The sequence below is a fragment of the Tiliqua scincoides genome, chromosome 4 (genome assembly GCF_035046505.1).
Source record: "Tiliqua scincoides isolate rTilSci1 chromosome 4, rTilSci1.hap2, whole genome shotgun sequence".
Taxonomy (NCBI): Eukaryota; Metazoa; Chordata; class Lepidosauria; order Squamata; family Scincidae; genus Tiliqua; species Tiliqua scincoides.
Genome location: NC_089824.1, coordinates 23,914,689 through 23,929,612, shown reverse-complemented (window position 1 = coordinate 23,929,612; position 14,924 = coordinate 23,914,689). Strand labels below are relative to the sequence as shown.

General features: G+C 44.5%; 1 protein-coding gene across 19 annotated transcripts in view; it reads left to right on the top strand.

Annotated features, from left to right (window-relative positions):
* RIMS2 (regulating synaptic membrane exocytosis 2) overlaps positions 1–14,924 on the top strand; it is a 513,992-nt gene that overhangs the window by 121,842 nt on the left and 377,226 nt on the right. The window lies entirely within an intron of this gene.

The window sequence follows — 14,924 nt, the reverse complement described above, 5'->3', positions numbered from 1 at the left end:
AATTAAATCCGGATAAGACAGAGGCTCTCCTGGTTCGGAAATCCTCGATGCAGGTGCTGGATTATCAGCTTGCTCTGAATGGGGTTGCACTCCCTCTGAAGGAGCAGGTCCGCAGCTTGGGGGTCCACCTGGACTCGCAGCTGCTCCTGGATTCCCAGGTGGCGGCTGTGGCTAGGGGGGCCTTTGCTCAGCTTCGGCTGGTGCGCCAGCTGCGTCCGTACTTGGATCGTGCAGACCTGGCCACGGTGATCCATGCTACGGTGACATCGAGGTTAGATTATTGTAACGCGCTTTATGTGGGGCTGCCCCTGAAGACGGTTCGGAAACTGCAATTAGTGCAGAATGCGGCGGCCCGTGTGGTCACTGGAGCTAGGCGGTTTGACTCTGTCAGCCCGCTTCTCCGGGGGCTACATTGGCTGCCCATTCGTTTCCGGGCCCAATTCAAGGTGCTGGTTTTGACCTTTAAAGCCCTATACTGCTCTGGGCCAGGTTATCTTAGAGATCGCCTACTCCCATACAATCCGGCTCGTCCTCTCAGGTCATCAGAGAAGGCCTTTTTACAAGTGCCGCCGCCTAAGGAGGTACGTGGGGCGGCGGCAAGAAATAGGGCCTTCTCAGTAGTGGCACCAACGTTGTGGAACTCCCTTCCCCTTGACTTGAGAATGGCTCCCTCTCTTGAGTCCTTTCGGCGAGGCCTGAAGACCTTGTTGTTTAACCAAGCCTTCTGACGTTCTGGCCTTTTTAACATCTTTTATATATCTTTTAGTTGCTTTTTTACAGGCCCGATTCCTCTAAGAACTGCTGTTTTATGCTCTTTTATTCTGACTCTTCTGACTACTGTTTTTATGGGTTCTGCTAATGTGTTTTTTAATATGTTTTTATCTGTGAAATTATGTTTTAATTTGTTTTATATGTTGTTAGCCGCCCTGGGTCCCTTTTTGGGAGAAGGGCGGGATAAAAATAAAGTTTTATTATTATTATTATTATTAAGTCACTCTATTCTCTGGGTTTGGGGCAATGTTGGGTTTTCCCTTTCCATGGGGTTCATCCTGGGAGACAAGAAGTGCAACAAATCCTGCATCTGATCAGTGGTATAGTGTGGCAAGTGGAGACACCTGCCCTGGGCGCAGTTTGAAGGGGAGCGCCGGGCATGGACTTACCCATATTCTGCCAATGGTGCGTTTCTGCACCATAGCCAGTGTTGTGTTTTTGTAGCAGTTTCAGAGGATCTCCAAAAAGAGGTAAATGTCTACAGAAAGAATTCAGGGCGTTTCCATATCCCCCAAACAGTGCTATTGCAAATGTGCAACACTAGTAGGAAAGGGAATTATTTTTTGCAGTACTGGGCTGGCTTCCCCACCCCATGATCTTCCCTTCTCTGCATGTGCACCATTTTCCCTAGATACACCACTGCACCTGACCTCCCCAATTTTAGCTTTGAAATATGATTATATCCTGTATCACAACTGTTTTATTAAATGTGTTTCCATTCTGTATCCAGTATTATGATACGCCTTTCATGAGTGCTATTCGCAGAAAGTATGGTTTGGGTGGGCAAGTGCCTTACTGTCTGCCATTGTACACTGTGCACAGGTTAGGACTGATGCCAGTGTGTACTAGGCCCTGCAGCTTGTCAAGATACTGGGTCTCTGCACTTGTGCACACAAGACCTCCGTGGTGCAACTTTGTTATGGTTCTCTCAATTACTTGGCTTACTGGACTAGCGAGTTCAGTTCCTCTTATCCTCAAATGATGAAGAAGGATCTGCTGCTGCCTGCCTTGGCTTGTTCCTAGATGGTGATCCCTGCAGTGAGTGAGCATCTTTTGGCTGGGGGTAGGAAGTTCCCATGTGAGACTTGCAGATGGGTCTTGTGCAAAGCATTAGTGCATGGAATCCTGGAAGCAGTCTTATTTGCAGCTGTACAAGTCACAGCAGCCTAGAGCTCTAGGAAGAAAATGTAGCATGCTGCAATAACTCTGTATTTTCCTTGCTCTATATTGGAGGCAGAGTTGCTTCCAGAGCTGGGAAAACTCAGAGTTACAATATGCCTCTTTATTTTCTTCCTATAGTTATACTGTTTTGACTAGCACAGCAGCACCCTTCAGTGGTGAATTGTCCCTACATGTGTGCTTGCATGACTGTAAACCCATTTCCTATCACAGCACAGTGCAGTAATCTGTGATCCTTAGTCTCTTCTCAGTGCTGCCATTGTCATCACTGCTGTATTTCCAGAACCGTCACTTTAAATTAACTGTGGACATAGGGGAGACAAATGTGTGGGATTAGCAACTTAATATATTCTATTGTTTGCTTACTCCAGTGACCCTTACTTTGGCTGGCTGGAGTCAAACACTTTCACTGTTTCAAGACAGTGTTTATCTCTGAACCTAGATACACGCAAGTGGGAGAGTTGTGAACAGACCTCGCTTGAAAAACTATGTGGAAAGTGTGCTTTTCTTTTCCTTAAAAGATAAAGGGCGTAACATCCAAACTCTTGGAGTGAGTGGCAATAATTTAAAACAAATGTATAACAATTGAAATTTGTATTGGCAACCTTCAGTCTCGAAAGACTATGGTATTGCGCTCTGAAAGGTGGTTCTGGCACAGCGTCTAGTGTGGCTGAAAAGGCCAATCCGGGAGTGACAATCCCTTCCACACCAGGAGCAAGTGCAGTCTGTCCCTGGTCTGTCTCCCTGGCTATGGGCCTTCCTTCTTTGCCTCTTAGCCTCAGACTGTTGGCAAAGTGTCTCTTCAAACTGGGAAAGGCCATGCTGCACAGCCTGCCTCCAAGCGGGCCGCTCAGAGGCCAGGGTTTCCCACTTGTTGAGGTCCACTCCTAAGGCCTTCAGATCCCTCTTGCAGATGTCCTTGTATCGCAGCTGTGGTCTACCTGTAGGGCGCTTTCCTTGCACGAGTTCTCCATAGAGGAGATCCTTTGGGATCCGGCCATCATCCATTCTCACAACATGACCGAGCCAACGCAGGCGTCTCTGTTTCAGCAGTGAATACATGCTAGGGATTCCAGCACGTTCCAGGACTGTGTTGTTTGGAACTTTGTCCTGCCAGGTGATGCCGAGGATGCGTCGGAGGCAGCGCATGTGGAAAGCGCTCAGTTTCCTCTCCTGTTGTGAGCGAAGAGTCCATGACTCGCTGCAGTACAGAAGTGTACTCAGGACACAAGCTCTGTAGACCTGGATCTTGGTATGTTCCGTCAGCTTCTTGTTGGACCAGACTCTCTTTGTGAGTCTGGAAAATGTGGTAGCTGCTTTACCGATGCGCTTGTTTAGCTCGGTATCGAGAGAAAGCGTGTCGGAGATCGTTGAGCCAAGGTACACAAAGTCATGGACAACCTCCAGTTCATGTGCAGAGATTGTAATGCAGGGAGGTGAGTCCACATCCTGAACCATGACCTGTGTTTTCTTCAGGCTGATTGTCAGTCCAAAATCTTGGCAGGCCTTGCTAAAACGATCCATGAGCTGCTGGAGATCTTTGGCAGAGTGGGTAGTGACAGCTGCATCGTCGGCAAAGAGGAAGTCACGCAGACATTTCAGCTGGACTTTGGATTTTGCTCTGTCTGGAGAGGTTGAAGAGCTTTCCGTCTGATCTGGTCCGGAGATAGATGGCTTCTGTTGCAGTTCCAAAGGCATGCTTCAGCAGGACAGCGAAGAAAATCCCAAACAAGGTTGGCGCAAGAACACAGGTCAGCAGAGACGGCCTCTTCAAGATTCTCCCCAAGATCGGATGTCCACCCAGGCTCCTCAGCATCATCAGATCTTTCCACAAGGACATGAAGGGCACTGTTGTCTTCGATGGCTCCACATCAGACCCTTTTGACATCCGTAGCGGAGTGAAGCAGGACAATTGAAATGGGATATTTAAAAAAAACCTCCCAAATTGATATGCAGCCAGTTCTCTTTATATGTGAATTCACTTATTTGCGAGGGGCAGAATTGCCACCTGCTATCATTATCTGTGAATCTGTTCTCATAATCTGTGAATAAGGTGCAGTGCAGTCAGGGTGGGGGCACCCAGGGTGGGCTTGGCACAGCTATGAGCTGGGATGAGAGAGGTTGTGGGAGGAAGAGAAGGAGAGACAGTGTCCTCAAGAGCAGAAGGCAGTGTCAGACCCTTGTATAGTATAGGGAGAGGAGGGTATTGGTCCATGGCATGTCTGTCAGCATCCAAACGTGCCTCACCATCTTGGGCACCATCTCAGGGATACCAGCCGAACCTTCACAACCCTGGCAATGATCAGAGACTGATGATGAGAGCTTCTGGAAGGCTACCTGAGGGTCGCTTTGGGGCTGGGCCAAGCCAAGGAAAGGAACTAAGAGACAGGTGGAGGACATGTGAAGCATCCTTCTCCCCATTGCTGAAGACTTTGAAGCCTTGCAACCTTCAACAAGTCGAGGGATAACCCGCACAGAGAAATCTCCATCACCACAATCTTCAATGCATCAAGGGATATCCATCACGGAGGAGGAGGCATCAGATGTTGGAGATGTAGATGAACCCTCATGATTACCCAACCCCATAGCCCTGAATTTAAGAATCAGGTTCATAAAGTTCATAGAGTGGTGAAGGGGGTCCTTTGGAACCTAACCCCATTTTCCCCATAGGGTCAATGATTCAGGATCCATTAATTTGGTATCGGCTAGGTTTTCCCAGAACCTAACTCTAGCAACACTCAACTTGTAACTGAATGGAGGAATTCTTTCTTTTGAAAAGCATCAGATCAGGTCATATGAAAGCTCCATTTATGGGATCTACAAAATGCTGATTTCACATAGGCATGTCATACAAAAGAAATTAAGTTAAAATGTATGGAACCTCATTCTAAGTTTTCCTGGTTTTTCAAGTATACAGTAACATGAAACAAAAGTCCCTGTTTTCTGAATGTTATTGGGACTCCTTTTTTGACTTTGTCATATTTAGAGAAAAGTCTTCTTCAAAAAAGGTCATCTTCAGGCAATTGCAACTGCTATGCTGTACCTAGGTACAAGGGAATGCGAACACATCAGTTAGTTATGCCCTCCCTACTGTGACAGAAAAGTGATGGCCAGGTAACATCTGAACAGGGAATGTTTCTGCTTGTAACCATGTTGCTAGGCCCGAGTACAAGACCCCAGCTGTAACCAACTTCTAATTAGTGCATACCAGGTCTGAGAGAACTGTGGGGGAGGCCGCTTCACAAGGCCCTCAGATACTGTACCAAACTACGAAGTGGGCTGCAAGGCCAACTTGATTAACAATAAGGTACAGTTGTGAACTTCTCAGGTTGGGAGGGGGGATTCCACCATGAGTAAGGAGGCTTGTGGCACGTCCACCCCTAGAATGTTCGGCTGGAACTGAGTTCTGATTGGTGGGAGGGTCACCTATAAAGGTGAAGGAAAATAGCTTTCCTTGTTCTAGCCTTGTCTGTGGCTATGGTGCTTGAGCTTTGACCGTTCTGACAAGATGGACCCGCCTTGACTGCAGCAGGGATGGGTCAGACTGGACTTTGGAAGTGTAAGACTTTGGTGAGTGATAGTTAGGAGTTAGCTTTTTATTGTTTTAGTGGTGCTGAGTATTGTATTGATATGCTCTACCCCAGTGGTTCTCACCCTTTTTAGCCTGGGACCCATTTCTGAGAATGACAATATGTCTGGGACCCACTGGAAGTGATGTCATAGCCAGAAATGACATCATCAAACAGAAAGTGACATCACTGTGATGTCAGAGCCAGAAGTGAAGTCATCAAGCAGGAAGTTCTTGTCTAGAAACTCAAACTGTAAATGACAAGAGACAGTATTCCAGCTCAGACGCTTCTTCCAATTCTCCCTGCCCTCGCTACCGTTGCTATAAAGCAAAAAATAAAACATCTGGAACAAAATATTTGTGTATTTATTTATTACTGTTTTTATTTCTGTCTTTATTTACAAAATCTCAAGCTACTTCTTGTATTGTGCTTGAAACGAACAAACATTGATGTGGCTGTTGATACTGTGCTCAGCACTAGCCAGAAACAAGTGCACCCTACTCACGTACCTCAATACAAGAAGTAGCTTGAGTTTTTGTAAATAAAGGAAATTAAAACAGTATTATCCCCATCAGAAGAAAGATAAGCAGGGATGCTTCCCCTCATCTTCCCCACGCCTAAGCACATCTACTCAGAATTGACTCCCATTATTGGCAATGGGGCTTACTCCCAGGTAAGAGTAGACAGAATTGCAGCCTAAGAGAGGTAAGAAGAGGGGAAAGGTGCACATCAGAGAAGCGGCTAGGGAAGCAGCACTCTCCCTGGGTGTTTCCCCCTACCACATGCCAGGCTTGCCCTCCCCCCCCCGGCTGCTCTCTTGGCAACCAGACAACCAGGGACCCCCTTACCCCAGCAAAGATATAAAGAGAGGACGTGCTAGCCAGGGCAGGAAAGGATCGTGGCTTCCAGGCAATTTCAGAGAGTGAGAGAGGCTGTGATGCAGAGGACGAGAACGGCAGTGTGGTGGTGGCAGCGGCAATGCTGCTTTCAAGGCAGGCTCATAAGAGGGGAGATCACATGGGTCTGCCTCTACTCACCCAAGCCCTGTGTTCAGGTCTCTGCCTACACTCTCCAGTCCAGTCCAGCTGCAAGCGGTGGGGGGGGAGGAGCTGCTCTGTCTTGCATCCCCGAGGCAGCCCATCCCATCAAGGCAGCCAAGCTGACAAAGGTTGGTGGGGAGAAGCCTGGGTGGCTCATCCACGTCTCTCCTGGTCTTTCTTTGCCCTCAATCCAAGCCTGCACTCCACGATTGGCCCCCCTGAGGGAAGCCTTCAAGTGCAGAGGGAGGTCCAGCTGGAAGGCAGCAGTACGCTTTCTGGGGAAAAGAGGCACATTGCTTTCTTTGCACATGTGCAAGCTGCTCTTAGTTATGTCTCAGTGTTGGGAAGCTTAAAATGGCAACGCCCAGGCTTTGCCCACTTCCAAAATGATGCCACCTAGGTCTATTGCCATCTTCCAAGATGGCTGCCACCAGCTTCTCATGGCGCACCAGAAATTGGATTGTACCCACCAAGTGGGTCCCGACCCACAGTTTGAGAACCACTACTCTACCCTAAATTCTGGAATCTTTGACTGATGCAGTGCTGTTTGTATAACTATTCTTTAAACCTATATTCAGTAAATCCTATCTATTACAACTGACTGGATTATTGGGATTGGTGAAACATTAGGGTACTTGGTTGTGGGAGTTAATCCAGTGTGACTGAGTGGAACCTGGAGACCCCAGTAACAAGAACCTGCTCCTGGGTTCAAGCCGACTCAGAGGGGCTCAGGCTGGAGCGTGGTTCAGGGGAGGATTGCCCAAATGGGCCTGGCTACCAGGATTGGAGGCTCCTAGGGTTAAAGAGCAATTAATAACTGAAACTGGAGAGGCCTGAGAGGTGTTAGGTGTCTGTATGGGTTGATGGCCACTTAATTACCTCTAAAGGCAATAAACGGATTACATGGCCCTCAAGGGGGAGAGTTGTCTTGGATGTCACACCTACCACCCTCATACCCTTTGTAGCCATACCTGCGCCTCCACGTGAATTGGCAAAGCTGGCACACGAAGGCGCGCCAGCCTGCGGAGGCTGGCACAAGCCTCCATGCTGACAGAGGCACCGAGTCTTGAATCAGCCAAGCTCATCCGACACAAGACTCTGGGGCTTTAAGCTGCTCTGCTCTCCTTGGACTTGCGCCACCTCAGGAGGCCGCGCAAGTCCAAGGAGATCCATTGTCACCCATGGTGACATACCCAAAGTTTCCCCTTACCTCTGGCTGAGCCACTTTGGGCCCCTATCCTGCTCTGGATACAGTGTGAGCCTCTTGGCTTGCCTGTTCCAGCACAGGATAGGATTGCGCCCTAAATCTCATTTATGTAGTAGATAGTCCATAGACATATCACAATTGTAACGTTCGTAGATTTATTAATGCCTAAACAGTTTCTTCCTTGACTTTTCTTTTTAAATCCCCTTTAAGTCCCTTTTAAAATCCCCTTACTCCAAGTGGTGTGGTAACGCATACAGCATAGGCCAGTCAGCCTGCTTTTTCCAGTGCAGGATAGGATTGGGCTGCCCAGAAAACTGTAGTGTTCAGGACTGTGTCATGCCTCATATCATTTTCTCAATAATGATAAACTGCTAACACAGTATTTCCCAAACTGTGGGTCGCAAGCCAATTTCAGGTGGGTTTCCATTCATTTAAATATTTTATTTTTAATAAATTAGACTTGATGCTACCATAGTATGTGACTACATTTGGGGAAATGTTACACATCTGTACTTTTAGCAGGCTACTATGTATATGCTTTTAACAATGATAATAAATGGGACTTACTCCTGGGTAAGTGTGAATTGCAGCCTTGGTTGTTAAAAAATTTCCTGCTTGATCACTTCTGGTCATGATATCACTTCCGGTGGGTTGTGATAGATTATCATTCTAAAAAGTGGGTCCTGGTGCTACAAGTTTGAGAACTACTGCAGATGCAAGGTAACTTCTTGGTTTAAAAATGATCTTATGAATTGTATGATGTCAGAACTAAATATAGGTATATCTTATGCTAAGTGAGTTTTGAGGATTTTTGATTTTTGGACTCTTATTCTTAGTCACAACATGCCTTGTCAATCTGCCCAGAGCCAACTAGCCTATCTTTTCTTCTGGTATATTTTAAAATATACCCATCACCTGCAGAGTTCATTTCTCCATAACTGAACAAATAGTTTAGGTAAAAATAGCAGTTACTATAAATAATAAATGGAAACAAAAATATTTTTTAACAATAATACTGAGCATTTATTTATTTATGAGCATTTCGAGTTCAAAATGGTTCGCATACATTATCAGTGATCACTGATAATAATTTTGGCATGTTGATACTAAATGCATTTTTCTAAAGATTAAATAAAATGACTGTTAATAAAAAATAAAATTTTCTATAGCTACAAAGATGCCTTTATCATGACTGTTTCTGCAAGCATATCTGATTCCTCTGGGCAATTTAAAAATAAATAAATTTCTGCAGGTTTTTTAAACCTCATAATTATGATAGAGTATCTCTGATAAAGACAAAGAGCAGTTTTATAGACTTGCAACAACAGTATTCAGAAACGGATACAAGTGCCAGTACTGTTTTTATTGTATTTTATGTGAGGCCTCAACAGACCTCAGAACACCCTCCAAAGCTGATTAGAGGGCAGCACTGGTCAACTCTGGAGGGTCCATTTTGGGCCCACCCCGCGGATTCAGGACCCACTGATAGTGAAATCCACAGGTCCAGAATCTGCAGATATTGCGGGCCCACTGTAGTCTGCTTCTTCTATGGGTTAATTATCTTCATATCCAAATAGATTCAAATCTTGTCTTCTCTTCCTTGTTTTGCTGCTGGCAAGTTGTATGTTTTATAGAAGAGAGATATCATGCAGACTGTACATATGGTTTTATGTTAGAAAAATTAGGGACATATGAATATGGAGAATGGGGGTAGAGGAGGAACGTCAGGAAAAAAGATGGAGGTCATTTTATTTTTTGATAGGTATTTTTTCTTACCAGAAAACTTCACAGAGCTCTTGAGACAGCACACAGCATTAGAAAGCATATCTAAAAATACTTCATAAAAACAAATAAAAGCATACACAGTTAAAACTATAGAAAATATTGAGCATCAAAGTACCTTAAAATTACTTAATTCAGACTCTATAGCCATTACAGTCAAGTTGTAATGTATTTTATTTTAGGTGCAAGCAAGATGAGATACAGGGATAATATATATTGCCAACTGTTCAGTTTGTTCAGCACAAAAAGGGGGATAGCATTTGGGCCAGTCACTTTCTCTCAGCCTCACCTACCTCACAGGGTTGTTGTGAGGACAAGAAAGAGGGGAGGAGCACCCTGAGCTCTTTGGAGGAAGGGTGGTATAAAAATGTGAAAAATAAATAAATTTCCAGTGTTGCAGAGGGTACCTTTTGACAAGCCATTGTTGCCTGTCATTTATAACTTGAGCAAGGCCTTGCTAATCCTGGAGCAGGCAAAGTCCTGCTTAACAGATGGACGTGACTGTAGGGGTGCCCAGTGGCACTCCATGCGTAGGAAATATGCTATTGAATTTTTTTAACATTCCAGCGATGGTAGCTATTTATTCTCAGATTAGAAAGCCTTAAGGAAAGATGTTAATTATTCCAAGTTATCAATGGTATTGATTCCTTTTCCTCTTCCTAATAATAACCCCAACTTTAAGTGCCTTTAGCAGAATTTGGCAAGATAAAGTATTCTGTGGAACCTCCAAGTACGTAAAAGGTTTTTTATTTGTATGCTTTACTACAAATAGACTGATGTGTTCCAAGCTAAGCTGTTCTTTAGAGGCAACTAAAAATAAAAATGCAACTAATTATAACCCATTTAATATATGTTACATTTTTACCTTCAGTTGCCTAACCTGAAATGTTCATGTGCATTTTTATTGGAGCAATCAATTAAGAAACCTTTTCAACACTTTGGGATTTCCCTGCTTTTCCTTGTATTCTACAGAGCCCACAATGAATGTATCAGTATTAAATTGGTACGCCTTTAATGTAAACCAGGGGTGCTCAAAGTTTTTGGCAGAAGGGCCACAACATCTCTCTGACACTGTGTCAGGGGCCGGAAAAAAAAGAATTAATTTACATTTCAAATTTAAATAAATTTACATAAATGAATATATTAGAGACCGAAAATGAATGAATGACTTCCATCCAGTTTATGATCCCATCCACCCTAGTAAAGGGGAGGGGGTCTTCATGCCAGCTTATGATCCCATCCACCCTAGTAAGGGGGGGGATCTTCATGCTTTGCACTATACACTATACACACCCACTCATGTGATGAATTAATATGTGTAGTTTTTGTTACATGTATATATGCATGAGAAAAGAATCTCAGAGGCCTCTTCAAGGTATGGATGTGTTGGATAGGATTGGGCCCTAACTTAGTAGGGTCTGACAAATGAGGCCCTCATCAAAGAGTATATATGTCTTCTCAGAAGTAATTCCTATTTAATTCAATGAGACCTACTCCCAGGTAAATATGTATAGGATTGTAGCATTCGTAGACTTAAGGTAACTCTATTCATAATTAAAAGTTTCAGAAAAATCTGCATTCCTATTCTTTCTATACTCCTTACAATAACATTTATGGCCCAATCCTATCCCAGTTGCACTGGTGTATCATCAGATAAGCTGGCACAGCATGACACAGCACATACCTGTCATTGGCAGCCTCTCTGTTGGTGGCTGCTGCATGGCCACCACTGCAGCAGCCAGAAAGCTACGCGCCTCCAGCAGCATAGTGCAGATTGGCTGCTGTTGGAGGGGCAGATTGGGGCAGGTCTGGTGGGTTGAGGATGGATTGGGGCAGCAGCTGCATCCTGAACCCTAATCCCAGGCTGCACATGCCCCCAGCAGGCTCTTCAGAGCTACATCAGCAAAAGAGCTGGCTTAGATTTGAGGAGTCCCGTCAGGAAGCATGTGATGGCCAGTATGGAAATGCAAGTATTTCACTTCATTTCTCTTGACAAGCCTCTTCACCAGATGGTGCACAAGTTGCAGTGGATGCTGCACTCGTGGCCTTCCATGCAGTGTATTGTTTCTGGTTAGGGTTAGACCCTTAGAGTATTTGTTTTTTCTTTCCTTTCCTTCTGATCTGATCTTCCATATTTGGCAGTCATCTTCAGATTACTTGTGGGAGCACTACAGCACAAAGTTAATGCTGAATTTTAGTAATTTCTGTAGGACTATGAACTGCATTGTGTAAATTTTCATTTTTATCATCATCAGCACCATCTTTTCATTCCGTGTAGGTATTTTTTTCTCCTTGTTGCACCCTATCCCAGCTGAAAAACATTTTGACAGGCTTGCTATAACTGGTTACTTGCTCCCTGGAGTCCATTAATGTTTCATTTCTGCCTGCCGTTTTTCTTCAAGTGGTTATACATTTCATCTACCTGAGTTGCAACAGTTGTGGAAGGAAGAGGTTCTTTGGAGCATTAAATAACTGAATCATTTTGTTATTTCTTATACATGCATCTCTCCTTTTACCCAGGGGTGGGGTTTACATATCTTGAAGCAACATGTATCTTAAAAACACAAAAATTAAAAATACTTTTTAACCACCTTTGACTGTAGGCCCAATTTTATGCAGTTTTCCAGTGCTGCTGCAGCTGTGCCAATGGGGCATTCATTGCATTTTCTGGTGGGGTAGCAGTTACCTAGGCCTCCTTAAGATATGGGAATATTTGTTCCTTTCCTTTGGGGCTGCATTGCAGCTGCACCGGTGTTGGAAAATTGGATAGGATTGGGCCCTTTGTTGTTCCAAAAACTTGTGAGTGTAAATTAGGTTTGGGTATTAATTAAACGTGCATGTTCTTCTGAAAATGTCTAAATCAAACGTGTAAAATGAGGGGTCTCTGTATAGGTATAAGAATCTCTGCAAAGGGATTTCAAAACTTTATGAATCCAGTAAAGATTCATGATGAAAATTTCCTTTTTAAAAAAGCTCTAGCCTTGCTCTAAATCATGGGTGTCCAAACTTTTTGGCAGGAGAGCCACATTATCTCTCTGACACTGTGTTGGGCGTCGGGGAAAAAGAAGAATTAATTTATATTTAAAATTTGAATAGATTTACATAAATGAATATATTAGAGGTGGAACTTATATGAATGAATGAATGAAGATCTTGCAATAGCTCAAGGCCTGTAAAAGGCCTTGCACAAAGCAAGGCCAGCCTTTCCTTTGCTGCTGCTTCTGCATCACAAATGTGAGACAACAAGCAGTGGAGGGAGCCCTTGTCCCACTGCTTATGTGAGAGGGACAGTCAGCCTCAAGCTGAGAGCAATTGCGCTGGGCCAGCCCGGGCTCCAGCAAATGGGCCAGAGGCTCATTGGAGTCTCCCCGTGGGCCAAATTGGGAGTCCTTGAGGGCTGCAAGTGGCCCCTGGGCTGGAATTTGGGCACCCCTGTTCTAAATGAATACCTGTTACTTTAATGCAAGTTAAGTCACTCTGGAAGGGATTAGTTTTGTTGCAAATATAGGCAAACATTCTTGGAAAGTTAGACTGAGTGAAATCCTAGATATGTCTACTGAGAAGTGACCCACATTGAGTTCAATGTGGCTTTTTTTCAAGTAAGTCTAAGTTAAGTCTGATTATACAGTAGCGGCATGTTCAAGAGCTCAAAGTTTAAAAGACAAAGGCTCTCAAGTAGCTAAAGTTAGTCCTTTGTTTCATTTGTTTCAGTGAAACTTAATCAGGAATAACCTTAGGTGGACTGGGGCCAGATTTATTTATTTGTTGCAAGGGGACTACTTACTAATTGAAAAAATGCAAGAATAAAGAGGAAGCATCTTGGAGTCAAGTTAGTTATGATATCCGTGAGGTATCATTCTCAGCCATTAAGGACTGTAAAGGCACCATGAATTGCATTCAGAAAATCAACTGGCAGTCACTATTTATGATGTAATTGCAGAGTGACCCAGTCAAACCACCTGGTGCTAATCAAAACCATGGTAGCAGCATTCTGCTCAATTTGAAGTTTCCAAGGAATATTCAAGGGCAGTCCCAATGGAGAGCACATTACAGAATCCAGTCTTGATATAACCAATGCATGGATAACCATAGCTAAATTTTACTCATCGAGAAAGGAAGCACACCAGCCAGAGCTGGGGAAATATGCTCCGGGCCACAGTAACTACCTGGGCGTCCAGGGTCAATTCTGGGTCCAGGAGCATCCCAGACCACAAATCTGATCCTTCTTGAGCAATGCAACCCCATTCGGAACAGGATGAAAACTCATTTCCTGTGTCACTGATCCTCCTGACAAATAGCACCTCTGTTTTGTTCAGATTTATTTTCAACTTGTTTGTCCAAATGTAGCTGAGCATGCACACCACTCTCATTTAAGAACAGCATGCTAGACTTACGAATGTCACATCTTGGTTTCAGGGAAGTGGTGTTGCTTGTTGCTTTGCGTTTCTGTGCCCAAGACAAGTTCCCATAATTGGTTTGGAGTTGAAAATAGGCTGAATCCATTGATCCTATTTCTACCCTTGAAGCCATCGTGACAGCTGAGATTGCCATTTCCTTCTTTTCATCTCCAGTGGGCGACGGTGGGAATGGAAAGCATCCACATTTGGAAAAGCATTGTACATGTTCCCCCACTGATGGAGGGAGATTGATTTGGACTTGGCATAATCATCCAATTCCCGCCCTCCACAAGAAGCTTGCAAGTATTGGCAGTTTTATTCAGCTTGGGATGCTTGCCAGCTCCCCTCTCATTTTCATTCTCAGTTCTACCCCATTTGTCTGTGTATTTGTGTTTTTGTGAAATCAAAGCCAGTTTTGAATAATCTTATAGGGCAGTTACTATGGTTGTAGAGACTAATGAGAACTGAAATTTAAACACAGAGTGTTTGTTTGTTTATGTAGCAGTGGTGTACCTGAGAGGGGCAAGGGGGACAAATGCCCCGGTTTCCAGGCTGGGGGACAGCGTCATACTGTCACCCATACCCCCTGCGGTGCCCCCCTGTGCCACTTAGGGCAAAAGGCCTGAGGCGTTCTGAGGACCAGGGAAGCAGCCAGTTTCCTCCTCTACCCTCCAAAGGCCTTGTAAAGGCCTTGGAGGGCTGAAAATATCACTTTTGGTTTCCTGGAGGAAACTAGAAGCGACTTTTTAAGCCCATAGAAGGCCTTCTGAGGAGTGTGGATGTTTCCCTAGCCCTCAGAATGCCTTCTAAGGGCATTAAATAGACCAATATTTATTGTTTATTTACCTCTGGGTTGATCTTCTACCTGCCTGCTGGTCGCCTTGGCTACACTCCAGCCATGTTGATGATGTAAGGGAGTGGAGAGAAAGGAGACAGAGTGGCCTGGGAAAGAGAGAATAGGATCCTGGTATATGTCACT